The following is a 17,500-nucleotide window of genomic DNA, read 5'->3' as shown; positions in this document are numbered from 1 at the left end:
TTAATATAAAGATCAACAGTAAGGAATCTTATTCATTATGGACAAATTAACAAAAAAAAAACGATAATTTTCATTGAGGACCATATATTAGAGCATACTTAGTCACTTATATATTAAAAGTATTGTGTATTTTGAACCATTGGGGTTGTAAACAAACAGAACGGCCTACCCGAAAAGTCGTAACATAAAATGTTGCATATGTCTGCTAATTTATTATTTGATAAATGATTATTATTAATTTACGACAACTATAGAGGTTTCCCATTAGTTAAATTACTGTAGTCTGACTAAATGCTACTACAAAACATATATAAATCCTGGGAAAGTCACAATGACCAGCGACATTACAGCATAGAGGGTTAAATAGTAACAGGCAACTGTCGGCGAACGAAAAATTCATTTCCAATATTTATTAGATGTTTTCCTAAATATAAAGATCGATAGGCTGGAGTTTTCTGGATTATGGCCTAATTAAGCCAAAAATATATATATTTTTACTTGAAGAACAAATATCAGAGCACAGTCAGTGAGTTATAGAATAATAAGAGTGTGGTATTTCATTGTATAACAAGAGATAGTCCATGGAAGCGAAAATAGACGTTGTTTTACACAAAATAACGTCCAAAAACAGCCGTAGAGTCAAACGGCAAATGTTGACGTTCTTTTTAAGAGGACAGGTTGTGATACGAGGGGAGGACATTACCCCTGCGGATGGTACGGGCACTGTGACCCTCTCTGATCGGAGTGGTGCCCTCACTTACGTCAGTGTGCATGGGGCTCCATTGGAGTTTCTGGAGGGTCTGCTACGGTGGTACTTCGGCCGGTTTGGCGCAGTGGTTAGTGTGCGGGTGAATGTGGTGTCTTCCAGTCCACTTAAGGGTGTGAGGACTGGGCATTCGCACCCTGGGCATGAGGCTCCAGGAAGATATTCCGTCCTCTGTGCGTCTTATGGGTTACAATGTTCGGGTGTTTTACGCCCGCCAGCCTCGGACGTGTTATCGTTGTGGCCTCTTGGGCCATCAGGCTGCTGACTATTCTGCGCCTGCCATTGCACCCGTGAACCTCTTCAGTGAGGAGGATTTTCCGCCGCTTCCTGTGGAGGAAGATTCGGTGGATGTGGACGTCTCTTCAGCCGCAGATGTGCCCCCTGTGTCGCCTGTTGCGCTGCCTGGTGCGCCCCCTGTTGTTGTCGCCTCTCCTCCGGAGGTTGTGTCGTCGCTTTTTGATCGTCCTGCTCAGACTAGTGTCCCTGAGGTTCTCCCGGCTACCTTCTGCTCGAATCCCCCATCTTCCAGTTCGTCCTCTGCTGCGTCTGACCTTGTCCCTGCACCCTCGCCGTCTGTTCTGGGTGATGGGGTGGATCCGGCGCTTCCTCCTGTGCCTGGCCTGGTGCCCCATGTGGTTGAGGATGCTGCCGTTCTGCGACGTGCATCGGTTCGCCCGGCTTGTGTTGCGCATGTCTCAGTCAGCCTCCGGGTCTGATGATGTGTGGCCAGAAGCTAAGCGTTCCCGGCGTTCGTCTTCAGCATGGGCTGACGTTGGCGACTTCGACGCTTGTGGATCTGCCGGCAACGGAGGGGTGGCTCCGGTTGCGTTGCATACTACGGTGATGGCGGAGGTGCATTTGCCTGAGGATGCCAGTGCCGGTGTTTCGGCCTCCACTTCAGATATGGTGTCTGCGGTTCTTGCTTCGGGTGCGTCGCCTGCGTTGGATGGCTCCATTTCTTCGTGGGGGCTGGTTTCCCCTGCTGAGGTTCGTGGTGAGCGGGATGGCCTGGTGATGGTGTTGAAAAAGGCTGCTCGCTCTGGGGGTTCTGTAACCCCTTCCTCGTTTCCCATTTCATCGGCTGCGGTCTCGACGCCTCTTTCGTCTCCGGCCATCTCTTCAGTGTCTCCTGCGGTCTCGGTGGAGGTATTACCATCTCGTCGATTGTCCCCTGCTCCTGTGCGTACGGCGACACGGGCGTCTCGGCAGCCCTCGTACGCTTCATCGGTGTCGTCTGCTACCTCGAAGGACGTCGTTTGCGCTCCTCATCCTCGTTATGCGACTTGCGTCGGTGCGCTTAAGGAGTGGCCGTTTCCGCCTGATCTGGAGATTCCCGAAGGGCCCGCGGCGGCAGGGGGATCGTCCCCCTACCGACAGGGAATATTTGATTTGGGAGGCCTACAAGCGAAAGTATCCTTGGGCTGCGGAGACATATGGTCCTGTCTCTGAGAAATGTATTCCTCACATGATTCTTTTGTGTATTGTATATTGTGGGTTGTTTCCATTTGTGTGCATGGTTGGGGGTGCGGGTCGGGTGTGTGAGAGTGGGTGGGGCGGGTTTGTTTCCCGGTTCCTGCGTGCTCCGGTTTGTCGTCGTGAGATTATTTGTGTGGCTTGTGTGTGTGTCCGGTTCCTGTGCGGTCCAGGGTTTGGTTAGCGTGTGTGTCTGGTTGTGGATGTCATGTTCTTGTGTTATGCTTTGTGGTTCTATGTTTTTATGATGCTGTTTGTGCGCTTGTTTGTGTAGTGTTGAGTGCCCTTCAGGTTGTTGGCGTGACCCGGTCTGGGTTTATGCTTTTTGTCATGTTTTGCCATTGTGCTTTTCTTTTTGTTTGTTGTATACTTGTATTCCTTTCTTCTTATTATTATTATTTTCGTTTTGTGTTGGTGCCTCTCCGTGTGTGTGTTTGCGGTGCTGGTAGCCTTGTTCTGTATATTTAATGTTTTGGTGTGTTATTTCTGTATTGTATTCCGCTGTGTTTAACTTAATTGTTGTGTTTTTTTTGTAATTATTATTGTTTTGTGGTCGGCCCTTCCGGCCGGCGTTTGTGTGTTTAGTACATTTGTTCCTTTCTGTTTTTGCACGTTTGTGCTTTGTCATTTTGTTCTGTTCTATGTTGTATTTGTTTACTTTCATTGTACTTATAAGCATGCGTGCATGTAAAATAAAATAAAAATAAATAATAGTTCCCATTCCAAAACCTAAAGACCCAGGAAATCCAAGACCATCTCATTAACAAGTTGTCTGGCCAAAACCGTAGAAAGAAGGCTCTTAATCGAACGGAATGGAAAGCCAATCCACTACACCAAAATATGTTTGCTTACAGAAAAGGTGTTGGAACCACAGAATGCCTTACCTCCTTCCTGGATCAAATCAATGACAAACCTGGAATCCTTATATTTCTAGACCTAGAAAAAGCCGTCAAGTTAGCCAGTGCTCCAGCTACACTGTGCTGCCTTCTGGAAAAGGAAATCAAAGGACACGCTCTTGCCTTTTCCAAAGAAAGCCTGCTTAACCGAGAAGCTAAAGTCAAATTCCAAGGAAAAAATCACCTCAAAGAAGCTGGAAAATTGAACTCAGCAGGGAGGAATACTAAGCCATTTCCTCTTCAACTGTCTCGTGGATCAATTCGTAAAGCTCAAGTTACCAAAAGCCAAACTGCTTAACTATGCAGACGACTTTATGTTCATCATCAATGGTAAAGGCGCCAGGAACCCTGCTCAACAATGCCTAGATAATATCAGCAGGGAAGCGGAACGCATAGCAGTGTAAATAAAGAGCAATAAAACCAAAACAATGACCGTTAAAATGAGAACTCATGACATCAGAATCGCAATACAAGTTCATGAAATTGAGTGGGTTACCTCTTTTCAATACCTTGGAGTCATAATAGACAGGCAGTTGAAATTCACTCAAGAAAATTAATATCTTCGGCAACGTTGTAAAGCCAGAAACTCAGCTTTGCGCTCCCTGACAAGTCTTAGAGATGGTGCATCTCTACCAGTGCTCAAAATGTACTACGTTCAAGCAGTTATTGACGATGATATTTATTATTTATTAGAACAGTTATCGCTGCTCCTGCTCTTACATCCCTCAATGATAATCAATGGGAGAAACTGGAAGTGTCTCAAAATGATGCTCACAGAACATTGCTGGGAGCACCTATACGGACGCGTCGAGAGACTAAGAATGAAAACCAACTTACCAGCATTAGAAAACAGGATCAAACACTGGATAGCCACCATAGGAGCAAAACTTGTTGGAACCACCACCAGACTGTCAATCAAAGATAGCATACACAGATCGCTTCAGAGAAACCTTCAGTATGGAACAAGTGCATGGACGGATAATCTGGTCAAGATTCTGGAGAAAGTGGACTTGAAATGGACCTTTAAAAACAAAGATAGATAGATAGATAGATAGATAGACCATATAAACACTTTCGGCAGCCTCCTCCATGGGAAGAATCGAGTCTTAAGAAAATCATTGAAGGATTACCAGTTAAAAAATCAGCATGTGACTCGCAGAGGCTCAAAGCAGTCATAGAACAACAAATGGAAGGCATCTCAAGACCTACAACGACTCACATCGTCACATAAATCAGTTGATCAAGAAAGAGGTTCTGCTGGGCAGCAGTTTACACTAGCGACCATGAAGCTTACTGGATCATTAATAGTAGGTGCTCAACATTTGCGAACAGAATTATATGCCCTGAAGGAGGCCATATATTATACAATCGAGAATAATTTACATGATATCATTCATACCGAGATTATCTTGAGATGATTTCGGGGCTTTAGTGTCCCCGCGGCCCGGTCCTCGACCAGGCCTCCACCCCCAGGAAGCAGCCCGTGACAGCTGAATAACTCCCAGGTACCTATTTACTGCTAGGTAACAGGGGCATTCAGGGTGAAAAAAAAACTTTGCCCATTTGTTTCTGCCTCGTGCGGGAATCGAACCCACGCTACAGAATTACGAGTCCTGCACGCTATCCACCAGGCTACGAGGCCGACTCTAAATCTTCACTCCAGGCATTGTTATTCAGTAAGCACAGAGATAATATACAACTCCTCACAGAAATCAAACATATAGGAAAAGAAGCCTATAATCTAGGGCTGTCAATCACCCTAAATTGGATAGCAAGTCACATTGGCATAGATGGTAATGAAAATGCAGCCTCATTAGCAAAAACTGCCACTGCTTTACCTATTGTGCAGGCTCAAATACCTCCAAGTTTTTCACAGATCAAGGAGCAAATCAAGAAGAAAACGTTACCAACTATCAAACGTCGCTAAAGAGCCAAAGTAGCAGAAAAAAGATCCACTGCAATATGGTACAAACAAGCCACTGGGTACTACTCTTTCAAGCCTGACAAAAAGACATCCAGAGACATTGCAGTGGCCATACAAAGTCTCAGACTTTGTTACAAGTGCTGCTGGGAGGTAATAAACCCAGTAGTTAAAGTGTGTCATCTGTGGAACAGAAGCAGAGGTGCCACTATTGCACTACTTACTGGAAAGTAAAGCTACTGAAGCCCTGTGCATCAAACCCAACATTAATCCAACGACAGCAACTGCATTAGATGCACATTCCACAGCGACTACAATGATTAGAAAAGCCGTTGAAGAATGGGACTCACTAGTGAACATTCTGCATCTACTTCCGCCACCAAGATAATGTTATTAAAATAAGAGTAAAACTAGTGCACTAAAACAGAAGCGAAAGAAAGAAACAGGGAAAATGGAGGAAACCCCACCTCCATTTAAAACTTTGACCCAAATATCACAGTATCAAGGTTATCACAGATAACCGAACTCAATTACAGGCTCACCATATCCCATGCTACAAAGACATTTTGTTCCGAGTAGCTAAATCTAAAAAACAACAACAACATGGCTCAGACAACACAATTCTACTTTACGGGCTGAAGAGTAAAACGACTAAGGTCCTACGAAGCGGTCTGTTGTACCCGTTGTAGCATTTTGCCCTAACGATATCCCCTGGTTAGAGGGAGAGGAAGTATCATCGAAAGGTGAAATACCGTGACACAAAAGGCTTTTCCACTCAGTTTTCTGGTAGGACCCCCCCCCCTCGCAGGGAGAGTGACTCCATTGCAGAGAGAAATACTGTTTATGTTTTTTTTCGAGACTCTCTCACATACACGAACCAAAAAGAGAAGAAAAAGCCTATAACTTTTTTTCCCCTATTCTTGATTGTTAAAAGTGTTGGAAGTTTCATTTCATTATAGAGCCAGAATATTGATTGACGCATTATGAACGAAGAGAACACGAGAAGCCTCACTAAACCAACCCTCAACATCGAAAGCGAGGAGGCCAGTGGGGGCCGAGTTAACTATTTCAGAGTCCCTTCCGGGAATAATTACGGAAGCTCTCAAGGATTCTCTCCCTAGCACCTCTGAACATGAGTGGGAGTATGGAATGCTTCAGATCTTACACAAATACAGAGACCTCAACTTCTGTGGGATATTTGGATTTGATTCTGATTAATTAATAATTAAAGTAGTAAATTAAATTACGAAGGACCACCCGCTTTTAAAGTAAAGAGGGAAACTGAGAATTTCAGATCATTAGATAAAATTCTAGAGAAAACCAGTGACTATGGATATGACTAAAAAGTATGATCATAAGAATAATTAATGGGCTGTATTATTAAAACCAAACCTCAAACACCTACATTGGGGGGTTATTACTGGAGGTCAGTACGTCCAGGAATCAGTGTGGTTCGTTCACTAATTCTATTAATAATAATCTAATCCTATAATTAATGTTGAATATAATATTATTCATACAAAGAAGAACATGAATATGAGCATAATAATGAGTTACAGTAAATCACACATTATGTTGAACATTCTGAATGTATCAAATTGCAAAGTTGTGAATAAAAAGAAATAAGCCTTAGCTGGTAATAGATTCCTTTAGATAACCCTGGCAGTCCTCTTAATCTCCAAGTCTGGTACACCGACGAATGACACGGTTAACACGGAGAAGACAGCATGAGGAATTCGTCTCTCGAGCTGCAAGATAAATGACTACCAGTAGCAATTGATTTAACTACTCAATTCATATTCAAGATTATTGATATCTACAGATAGAATTCTAATCACCTGTTATTAGGTGTTGTCTTGCCGCGTGACGTGCAATCACCCTGCCATTAATACACTTATAAATGATGCATCAAATGAAAGTACTTAACTGTGGGCACTGTGTAAGTATTAAGATTGCCGTAATTACGTATCCCAAATTCAGGTGAGCTTATCCTGGATTAATACGTTTCAAGTTGGCTGATCACGTGTCGTCAGGAACCAAGTCTAGGGGTCCCTTATTTAACACCAGCACTAGTTGAAGATATTATCTGCAAGGTCGTTCACGCCTCCCAGTGGCGGCTTTCATCTGTGGATAGACACACGTGTCCTATTTGCAGGACAATGGCGTCTTTTGTGAGTACGGTAAGCGCAGGTCTGCTTCTCTTCGGTTCCCCACGTGTACGTGTACTGAGGATGGCATGGCGTCCCTCTACCCACGCCGAGTCGACGTTCATTACACAAATTATTGGCATGAACATTAATATTTCTCGCATTCGCGCTTGAAACTCTAAAGACTGGACGGGTTTATTATTTAGAGGAAGGGAATATTATTATTTAACTATTTAAGAATAGTAAATATATAAAGGGAGAGGAATTAATGTCTCCCCATGGCATTCATTGATGACGTTAACACTACCGCGAGGTAGACGGTATAATTCTAACGCTCTATTCGGCTTTTAGTTAGAGAACAATTCGTCTGCAATCAGTTGCCATACAGAATGCTTTAATTATGGAGAATCGTATTTAATTCTCACACAAATTGTATATAATGTGTTTTACTGTAAAGAAATCTGACGTAATACTGGCGTCAGATGACGTGAGAATTCTAGCCTAATGCACAGATGAATTATTAGTACAGGAGAATTCTACGAGTTGTTAATTTTACTTACTACAATATTAATATGGTTAGTAATAAGTAATGAGAATACAACAATGCTGTATTCGATGTTGGAAATATCCAACATAACTCCGGGGGGGGGGGGTTCCCAGGGTCGCAGTGTACTGTGTTGTACTGACCTATCCCGAAGTGATATCAAGATTAATACATTAGTATGTTAGTATGTTAGTATGTTAGTACACACATAACGAACGTCCTGGATTTATCAAGGACTTACAAGAACTTGAGTCTTGCTATTTACATGTCAAATTAAACATGTTGTTTGTAGCTTACACAATATTGATAAATTTAACTCTCCCAATTTAAACTAACAGACTCTACGGTGATGCGATATCTTGGGTCATAGTGACGTGTAAGGTTTCGTTACGTGATATCACATCGAAGCATCATCAAAGTTATCTCAGTGGGATGTGAAAGAAATTATTCTTCTTCAGAGTTGTAATAGGCTTGTAGTTTCCCTTAGTGGAAACATGCATGAAATTGAAACATTAAATGATTAAGTTATCGGTAATCAGGAACACTCTAAAGCTCACAATAAACTCAACAACTAGGGTCGCAGTGACATGTAATGGTGCATTACGTAGCTGCTGAATCATAGGTAAACTCAGAATAAGTTCCTAAGAACTGATAACACTATTGTATGATTATACAGTAGAGTATTACTAGTCATTTAAGATCAAGGAGACTATGACACTACAGTATGGCAACTGTCTAGGGTCGCTGTGACTTGTAACTATTGAGTTACTAGACAATAACATCACGCAGCATCACGATCACCTCAAATTCAAATGAGGAAATTGAATTAAATGTGCACTGCCGTGCAGTAGTCATGCTGACTGATGGTACAACTAATTTGCTAACTAGCTAAATAATAGAAAGGTAGAGAACTGAAAAGTTTATTCATTAAAATCAAGGAAAATTCTGAGTCGACAGTGAGATTAGTAGCCTAGTCATTCTGACTTATGAGCTAATTAAATGACAGCTCATAGGCTTGACACTAAACTATTTAATACGAAATCACCTTTACATGAATTTGGATTTATTAAATCAGTCTCTATAAGTATAGTCAACTGTAATTAATGGTGAGTACAGATTAGGCTAGTACTCAGTTGACACTACTAAAGTCCCTAAACCTACCTAAATAAATGGTTTGAATTTCTAACCTACCTAAGTAAGGGACTAAGCTAATTGTAAGCAAAAATGTACTCAAATTAACATGGTGAGCAGTATTAAGCTCATTAACAGGTCGAGTTATAACAAACTCTTGAACATGGTGAGCTACAGTGAGCTCGTCAGCAGTGCTGACAGGGTGAGCTACATTGAGCTCGTTAGCAGTGCTAACAGGGTGAGTTGCAGTGAACTCGTCAACAGTGTTGACAGGGTGAGCTACATTGAGCTCGTTAGCAGTGCTAACAGGGTGAGTTGCAGTGAACTCGTCAACAGTGTTGACAGGGTGAGCTACATTGAGCTCGTTAGCAGTGCTAACAGGGTGAGTTGCAGTGAACTCGTCAACAGTGTTGACAGGGTGAGCTACATTGAGCTCGTTGGCTGGTGCTAACAGGGTGAGCTGCATGGAGCTCGTTAGCTAGTGCTAACAGGGTGAGTTGCAGTGAACTCGTCAACAGTGTTGACAGGGTGAGCTACAGTGAGCTCGTTAGCTAGTGCTAACAGGGTGAGTTACAGTGAACTCGTCAACAGTGTTGACAGGGTGAGCTGCATTGAGCTCGTCAGCAGTGCTGACAGGGTGAGCTACATGGAGCTCGTTAACAGTTAACAGGGTGAGTTCAGTGAACTCGTCAACAGTGTTGACAGGGTGAGCTCGTTAGCTAGTGCTAACAGGGTGAGCTACATGGAGCTCGTTAGCTAGTGCTAACAGGGTGAGTTACAGTGAACTCGTCAACAGTGTTGACAGGGTGAGCTACAGTGAGCTCGTTAGCTGGTGCTAACAGGGTGAGCTGCATTGAGCTCGTTAACAGTTAACAGGGTGAGTTCAGTGAACTCGTCAACAGTGTTGACAGGGTGAGATAGTGATCTCGTCAGCAGTGCTGACAGGGTGAGCTACATGGAGCTCGTTAACAGTTAACAGGGTGAGTTCAGTGAACTCGAATTAACGAGGTGGAGCTTTGTCATTCAGTTATCATGGCGAGCAATATTAAGCTCGTGCGCATGGTGAACGAGCACTCATATTATTACGTTAATTCTAAGGTGAGCTATGTTAAGCTCATGAAGCATGTTAATTAACAATGCTAATGTTTAACGATAATGCATTAAACATATTAGTTCTCTGGAAATTCACTTACATATTAGTAAGTTTGCAAGTTTGTTCGTGCTGCGCTCCTACACCAAATAAGCAGAAACGAAAAAAAAAAAAAAACTCGAACAATTAATGCAAGTATTTATCACTAACTCTTAGTGCAGAAAACATGGTATTAAGAAGGTTTTCTTGGCAAACCTTTAAGCGCAAGTATAGTGGACCAGTGGTCCTAGTGAATGTTATCACTAAATTCAGGAAATGCCTGTGGCATTAAGTGCTAGATTCTCTAGCCTAACATTATTAATTCCTAGGGAGTACTAGATTCTCTAGCCTAACATTACAATTTAACTAGGAAGACTGAGTGTGGTCAATTACTACTTGTCGAGAATAATTCTAGGTCTGCAGTGAATTCAATGGGTTGGTCGCTGTGACTTGTACTTGTTTGAGTACGGACCATTGGTTTTCACTGAGAGCTATGAAACATCTCGGCGAGTATCAATTGCACTACATACAATCTGAGTTTATTATTCAGCTGTGTTTCTCCTTTTAGCTTGCTGTTGGAGAATTGACTTACTGCTGATTAATTTATTGTTGTTGGCAGGTTTAGGCTTGTTCACATTCAGAACTTTACCAGTAAGTAAGTAGCCTCCTGCAGATTGGAGCATATTCATTCCCAATCGTTTAACATGTCCAGTTATGAACTGGTAATAGTAGTCGGCTCCTACTAGTACATCTACATTGTTAAGGCGGTCAGACATTAAATTGTTGTCAGCCAAATTAATTTCACGTTCCTGCAGGAAGTGGGCTGTGTACCCGACCCTTAATATATAAGTCTAAAGGTATTTGATCTACAACAATGGCTTGGACAGCCTTGGCTTGACTACCTAGTCGTACAAGCGGTTGAACTACTGAGTATTCATGGGTTCCTCGATTTATCATGAACCCGGACAAGTTTAATTTTACCTGTCCTATTGGTTGTAAATTAAGTGCCTCTGCTGCCCTTTGAGTAATGAAAGTTCTCTGGGAACCTTGATCAAATAGTCCACGTATGGTGATCTTGGCTCCTCTGTTCTTCACTTGAAGTTGGGCAGTAGGCAAAGCAGCATCCACTTGAGATGCTTGTGAAGTTACGCTGTACACATCTCGGACCTTGCAACACTGTACTGGGGTAGATTCTCTACGTCCTATTCTAGGATTGGCATAATTAGTCCGAACTAATTTGCACAGTGCAGCATGATGCTTGCCCCTTCTACACCTATTGCAGGTGTTCAGTGGGGTGTCACAGCTGTTAACATTATGTGGTTTGAGACACCTAGTACATTTGTGTAACTGTTTGAGTCGTCTGACTCTTGTGTCTCTATTAGGATAATTAGTACATTTGTACAGAGAATGTTTTTGATTGCAAAACAAGCACATTCCCCATCCTACAGATCGTTTAGGGGTTACCGATTTAGGTAAAACAGTATTAGCAGGTGGTGATGGTTTTGCTGTTTGCATTTGTTTGTTATTTATTCTCTTGTGAGTACTGGGTGTACTCTGGGGAACCATTAACAGGCTCTTGGGAGTGCTCTTTGGACTATTAGGTCTCTTAGGAGCACCTGTGGGACTCTTAGGCCTCACTGATGAATCAGTGTTTGACTGATTCTGGTTACATGGATTATTAACAGTGCTCTTTGGACTATTAGGTCTCTTAGGAGCACCTGTGGGACTCTTAGGCCTCACTGATGAATCAGTATTTGACTGATTGTTGTTACATTGAGTATTAGCACCTTGGTTACCTAGTGACAGTGTCACTTTAGGAGTTTCAGGTAAGGAAACTGATGTAGGTACAGTTTTGGTGCATTCAGATTTAGCATTAATTGCTTGGTCTGCTGTATGATTGCTCATATTACGCAAACCTGTAAATATATCCTGCATTGACAGGGTATTACCATTCTGGCATACATATAGTTTATTAAGTGTGTCACCAGACAATTTTCTCTGGATGATAATTTTAGTCATCCACTCAGTAGTTGGGTGATCCACCTCTTTACTGAAAGAATTTATCAGTGACTCAAGCTGAAAACTAAAGTCTTGTAAAGAGTCAACTGATTGTTCTGGTGAAGATAAATTTAATAATTGGTGCACAAGGTTTATAATAGTCTTCTCATTGTTAGCACTTACTTTAGAAGGCTGTTGTGAGCAATTGTGACCATTACTTGTGTTGCTTAAGGCTTCTTGCTTAGCCTCAGCTTTGATTACAGCTTCGGCTGCTGCTGCAGCATTAGCTTTATCATTTTCTGGTTCAGATTCACTGATCATTGCAGCTTCACTTGTTTCATCGGCAGCTTCACTTGTTTCTCTGGGTTCTGGTGATAAGCTAGTTAATTCAGTAGCATTATGTATTGAACTTATAGAATCCAAGGAACATTGAGAAGAGTGGTCTGAAATTTGATCAGACTCTTAAACAAATCATCACATGAAGCTGTATTAGATGAGAGGTTAGAAAATGAAGGTTGATCTTCAGTTGTGGATCCTGTGTAGTGATCCGTATTGATTAGAGGATTCTCCTCGTCTTGATTTAGCTCAAGTATTTCATCTGAGCTGAGTGTTAACTTGGATACAGGTCTATTAATGATCTGATCCACCCACTCGGGAATATCTTGCTTCGCAAGCACCTCCTTATATCGGTCTAAACTGGTTTGAACAGAATGTTCATAGTTATCGAGATCAGATTCTGTTAGACGTGAGTGGTCTGAGACAGTATGACCGGCTTGGAGTAAATTCCTGTGGGTCTCGATTACAGTCTTGATATAGTCATATTTTTGGCTGGCGATCCTTATGGAACTTGCTAGTCTATAGACGTCACCTGGGTCAGTTTCGACACAGAAATGACATTTCATAAGCAGTTTTCCTAAAGGACCTTGAAGAGCTGTCAAGAATCTTGCATTCCTTTCTAAAGGATTCATTCTTGCGGTAAATTGAGCCTGATAGGGCTTATGTAGCTAGTGGTATAGCTATAGTCTGCTCCTTGATGCAGAGCAGGTATAAGTATTGACAGCCTAATGTTTCTTGAGGCTGGTTGTAATTTACCTCATTTAGAGGTTAGCTACCTACCTATTAATAAGCAACTAAGATTTGAGTGGTACCTTGGTCTCACTACAGGTGTTCCTCAGCTTAGCTCTTCTAAATCAGCCTCGGATGGGTAGCAGACTTACAGTAACACTCAAAGACATACATAGAAATATGCAATAAAATAATTACACAATAAATGGTTAATCCCACCCTTGATAGGGTCAGCACAAAGGAATAATATATGTGTCACTAACTAGCTCAAGCCTAGTCGTGAGAATTTCTACTTGAGAAACTACAACTATATTTAGGCTGTGCTTGTGCCAGATTCAACACAATCACAGCCTAAATTGCTACCTAATAAGGTTGGCAAAGATTATATTATGGTGCAGTAATGTGCAAATAATTGTGCTGTGTTTTTGGGTTTTTTGTATTTTATATAATATACACTTGTGTAATTATATGTATAAGAAATTAAATGAACACAAAGAAATTAATTGTGTTTGGCAAGTATTCTACTGCCGTAAATATTATCTAACTCCTGAATGTACTCCTAATGGTGGAATAAAATATTATCAGGGTTAGTAATGATTAACTAGTATGAGATCAGTAATTTATATTAGTATACTGGATCCCTAAATGTTAATGATCCACTGACTTGAGTGAATCAGTAATTTTAACATGGATTCAGGCTATAATGGACAGTCTGCCGACAGCCATATATTGAAACATTGGTATAGCCTAAATGGTTAACACTTAATTGGTGTTAGTGATTAATATAAGGTTATGAGCTGTTGCTCTTGGTGACCTAAGGGTTCTACTTCAGTATGAAGTGTAGGTCTAAATGTTGTGGGTACTTGGTTATGACCCACTACAGCTATGTATAAGGTAGCTGTTAGTGTGATCTAGGCTAACTGATGTGTTTCACTATTAGTTGACACAATTAATTAAATAGTTAGTCTAGCTTCTATCACACAAGGATTAGTTATTAATGGTTAATATTTTAATTATAAATTTAATGCCTATCCGGTTCGAAGAACCATAATGTGGGATATTTGGATTTGATTCTGATTAATTAATAATTAAAGTAGTAAATTAAATAACGAAGGACCACCCGCTTTTAAAGAGGGAAACTGAGAATTTCAGATCATTAGATAAAATTCTAGAGAAAACCAGTGACTATGGATATGACTAAAAAGTATGATCATAAGAATAATTAATGGGCTGTATTATTAAAACCAAACCTCAAACACCTACATTGGGGGGTTATTACTGGAGGTCAGTACGTCCAGGAATCAGTGTGGTTCGTTCACTAATTCTATTAATAATAATCTAATCCTATAATTAATGTTGAATATAATATTATTCATACAAAGAAGAACATGAATATGAGCATAATAATGAGTTACAGTAAATCACACATTATGTTGAACATTCTGAATGTATCAAATTGCAAAGTTGTGAATAAAAAGAAATAAGCCTTAGCTGGTAATAGATTCCTTTAGATAACCCTGGCAGTCCTCTTAATCTCCAAGTCTGGTACACCGACGAATGACACGGTTAACACGGAGAAGACAGCATGAGGAATTCGTCTCTCGAGCTGCAAGATAAATGACTACCAGTAGCAATTGATTTAACTACTCAATTCATATTCAAGATTATTGATATCTACAGATAGAATTCTAATCACCTGTTATTAGGTGTTGTCTTGCCGCGTGACGTGCAATCACCCTGCCATTAATACACTTATAAATGATGCATCAAATAAAAGTACTTAACTGTGGGCACTGTGTAAGTATTAAGATTGCCGTAATTACGTATCCCAAATTCAGGTGAGCTTATCCTGGATTAATACGTTTCAAGTTGGCTGATCACGTGTCGTCAGGAACCAAGTCTAGGGGTCCCTTATTTAACACCAGCACTAGTTGAAGATATTATCTGCAAGGTCGTTCACGCCTCACAGTGGCGGCTTTCATCTGTGGATAGACACACGTGTCCTATTTGCTGGACAATGGCGTCTTTTGTGAGTACGGTAAGCGCAGGTCTGCTTCTCTTCGGTTCCCCACGTGTACGTGTACTGAGGATGGCATGGCGTCCCTCTACCCACGCCGAGTCGACGTTCATTACACAAATTATTGGCATGAACATTAATATTTCTCGCATTCGCGCTTGAAACTCTAAAGACTGGACGGGTTTATTATTTAGAGGAACGGAATATTATTATTTAACTATTTAAGAATAGTAAATATATAAAGGGAGAGGAATTAATGTCTCCCCATGGCATTCATTGATGACGTTAACACTACCGCGAGGTAGACGGTATAATTCTAACGCTCTATTCGGCTTTTAATTAGAGAACCATTCGTCTGCAATCAGTTGCCATACAGAATGCTTTAATTATGGAGAATCGTATTTAATTCTCACACAAATTGTATATAATGTGTTTTACTGTAAAGAAATCTGACGTAATACTGGCGTCAGATGACGTGAGAATTCTAGCCTAATGCACAGATGAATTATTAGTACAGGAGAATTCTACGAGTTGTTAATTTTACTTACTACAATATTAATATGGTTAGTAATAAGTAATGAGAATACAAAAATGCTGTATTCGATGTTGGAAATATCCAACAACTTCCTGTAGACACCCTCCAGGGACTCTTGAGAGACAGGAGAGTATGGACAGGACCAGGGTCGACGGCACTTGAACACCTGCTGTTCACCCCAAATCCGGAGGACCTTCTCCAGTAGAGTGATATAGCAGTCCAAGTGCACAAGAGGATGGAAAGACCTGACCTTCATGAGGTTACAACCTGTTCTCGCACTTTCTTACAGTCAATATTGACTTATTAAATACGTGCATATGTGACATACTAAACATACTAGTTTACCTTGAAAAGCTTCATAGAAAACACCGACCTTACCCAACCTTCTTAGTATGTTAAGATAAGCATCTTATTGCTTCGTAATTACAATTATTACGTAACCTATTATAGGTATATATATATTACAATTATTACTTAACCTATTATAGGTATAGGTTAAGTAATAATTGTAATTACGAAGCAATAAGATGCTTATCTTAACATACTAAGAAGGTTAGATAAGGTCGGTGTTTTCTATGAAGCTTTTCAAGGTAAACTAGTATGTTTAGTATGTCACATGTGCACGTATTTAATAAGTCAATATTGACTAAGAAAGTGCGAGAACGGGTTGGAGGTTAACAGTTTTTTCCAAAAGGAGAACTTAGAAATTATAGCTCTGGTAAAACCAATTTTTACAAAGATAGAATATCTAAAAGACAGGTTGACGTTTGCCCAATGGACAGTGAGGCTAAACACGGTCTCCGAATACCTTGTCCTACAGGTTTGTTTCCCATTTTTATTCAGCAGTCTCCCAATCCTACCAGGTCTAGCCAGCTGTCTAAACAGAGTGAACATGGAACAGGCCAGAGCGTCTATGGTGACATACACGCTGCTCCTCAAAGCCTCACATACGAGAGAAATGGCCAAAATCGAGCTCTTCGTAGCCCGCCACGTAATACAAGGTTGGGACCAGGTAAGAATTGGTACAACCTAATGGAAAGGTTTCAGACGAAAGACAACTCCGAAACCAGGGACCCTCGAAAGACCATACGACGGAAGTCTGGTGATGCACTCAGGACAGACGTCACACAGGTATGAAAGTTTTTTCTCAAACCCTCAGAAAGGTACACTGTTTGCCTGACTACAACAGTGGACAAAGCCCTAGAACAGGTGCAGCCACAGCCACAACAAAAACAAGTGGCCCAAAAACCCTTACGTTCAGTGCTCCTGATGAACGAAGACAACAATGTCCCTCTATCCCCTATTCTAAGCAGGCCTGTCCTACAACAACTTGCCTTCCCACCCAGAAGAGACCCGAACAGATGGAGCCGCCCTCAGAGATAGAAATTCCAATGGGACACGTCGGCGAACAACAACAGGCAAGGTAGGAATAACAGACAGGTCACGAATCGGATGGAGAGATTCATCACGAGACAAACCGGGTGGCAACCAAGTGAGAAACAGAGATCTGGAGAAAACCGAGGTCAGGGTAACAGGAACGGGACCGGGGACAACAGATACCAGAACAACAGGATCACCCCAGGCGACAACAGAGGCAATAGCATCAGAGACGACTACTCCTGGAACAACAATAACAGACAACAGACAGGGTGGTAATAATAATAGCAGCGGCTAGAATTTATTCAGAAACAGGAGCAGAGGCAACAATCTGAACCAGGAGAACAACAGAAGACCCAGGCGCTGGAACAGCATGAACCGAGACCAACAGGGAGGAGACAGAGGGTATAACGGTGGAGATCGGAGAAACTCATGAAACGACACAAATTAAGGCAGAGAAGAGGACAACTGAAACAGACAGTTGTCTCTGAGGTACCTTTA

At 41.4% G+C, this 17,500-nt stretch overlaps 1 protein-coding gene across 1 annotated transcript in view; it reads right to left on the bottom strand.

The window, feature by feature from the left end:
* The window catches only part of LOC138364255 (uncharacterized), a 286,182-nt gene that overhangs the window by 9,421 nt on the left and 259,261 nt on the right, over positions 1 to 17,500 (bottom strand). The window lies entirely within an intron of this gene.

Source organism: Procambarus clarkii, chromosome 2 (genome assembly GCF_040958095.1).
Source record: "Procambarus clarkii isolate CNS0578487 chromosome 2, FALCON_Pclarkii_2.0, whole genome shotgun sequence".
Classification (NCBI taxonomy): Eukaryota; Metazoa; Arthropoda; class Malacostraca; order Decapoda; family Cambaridae; genus Procambarus; species Procambarus clarkii.
Note: the sequence above shows the minus strand (reverse complement) of the source record. Positions and strands in the feature narration are given on the sequence as shown.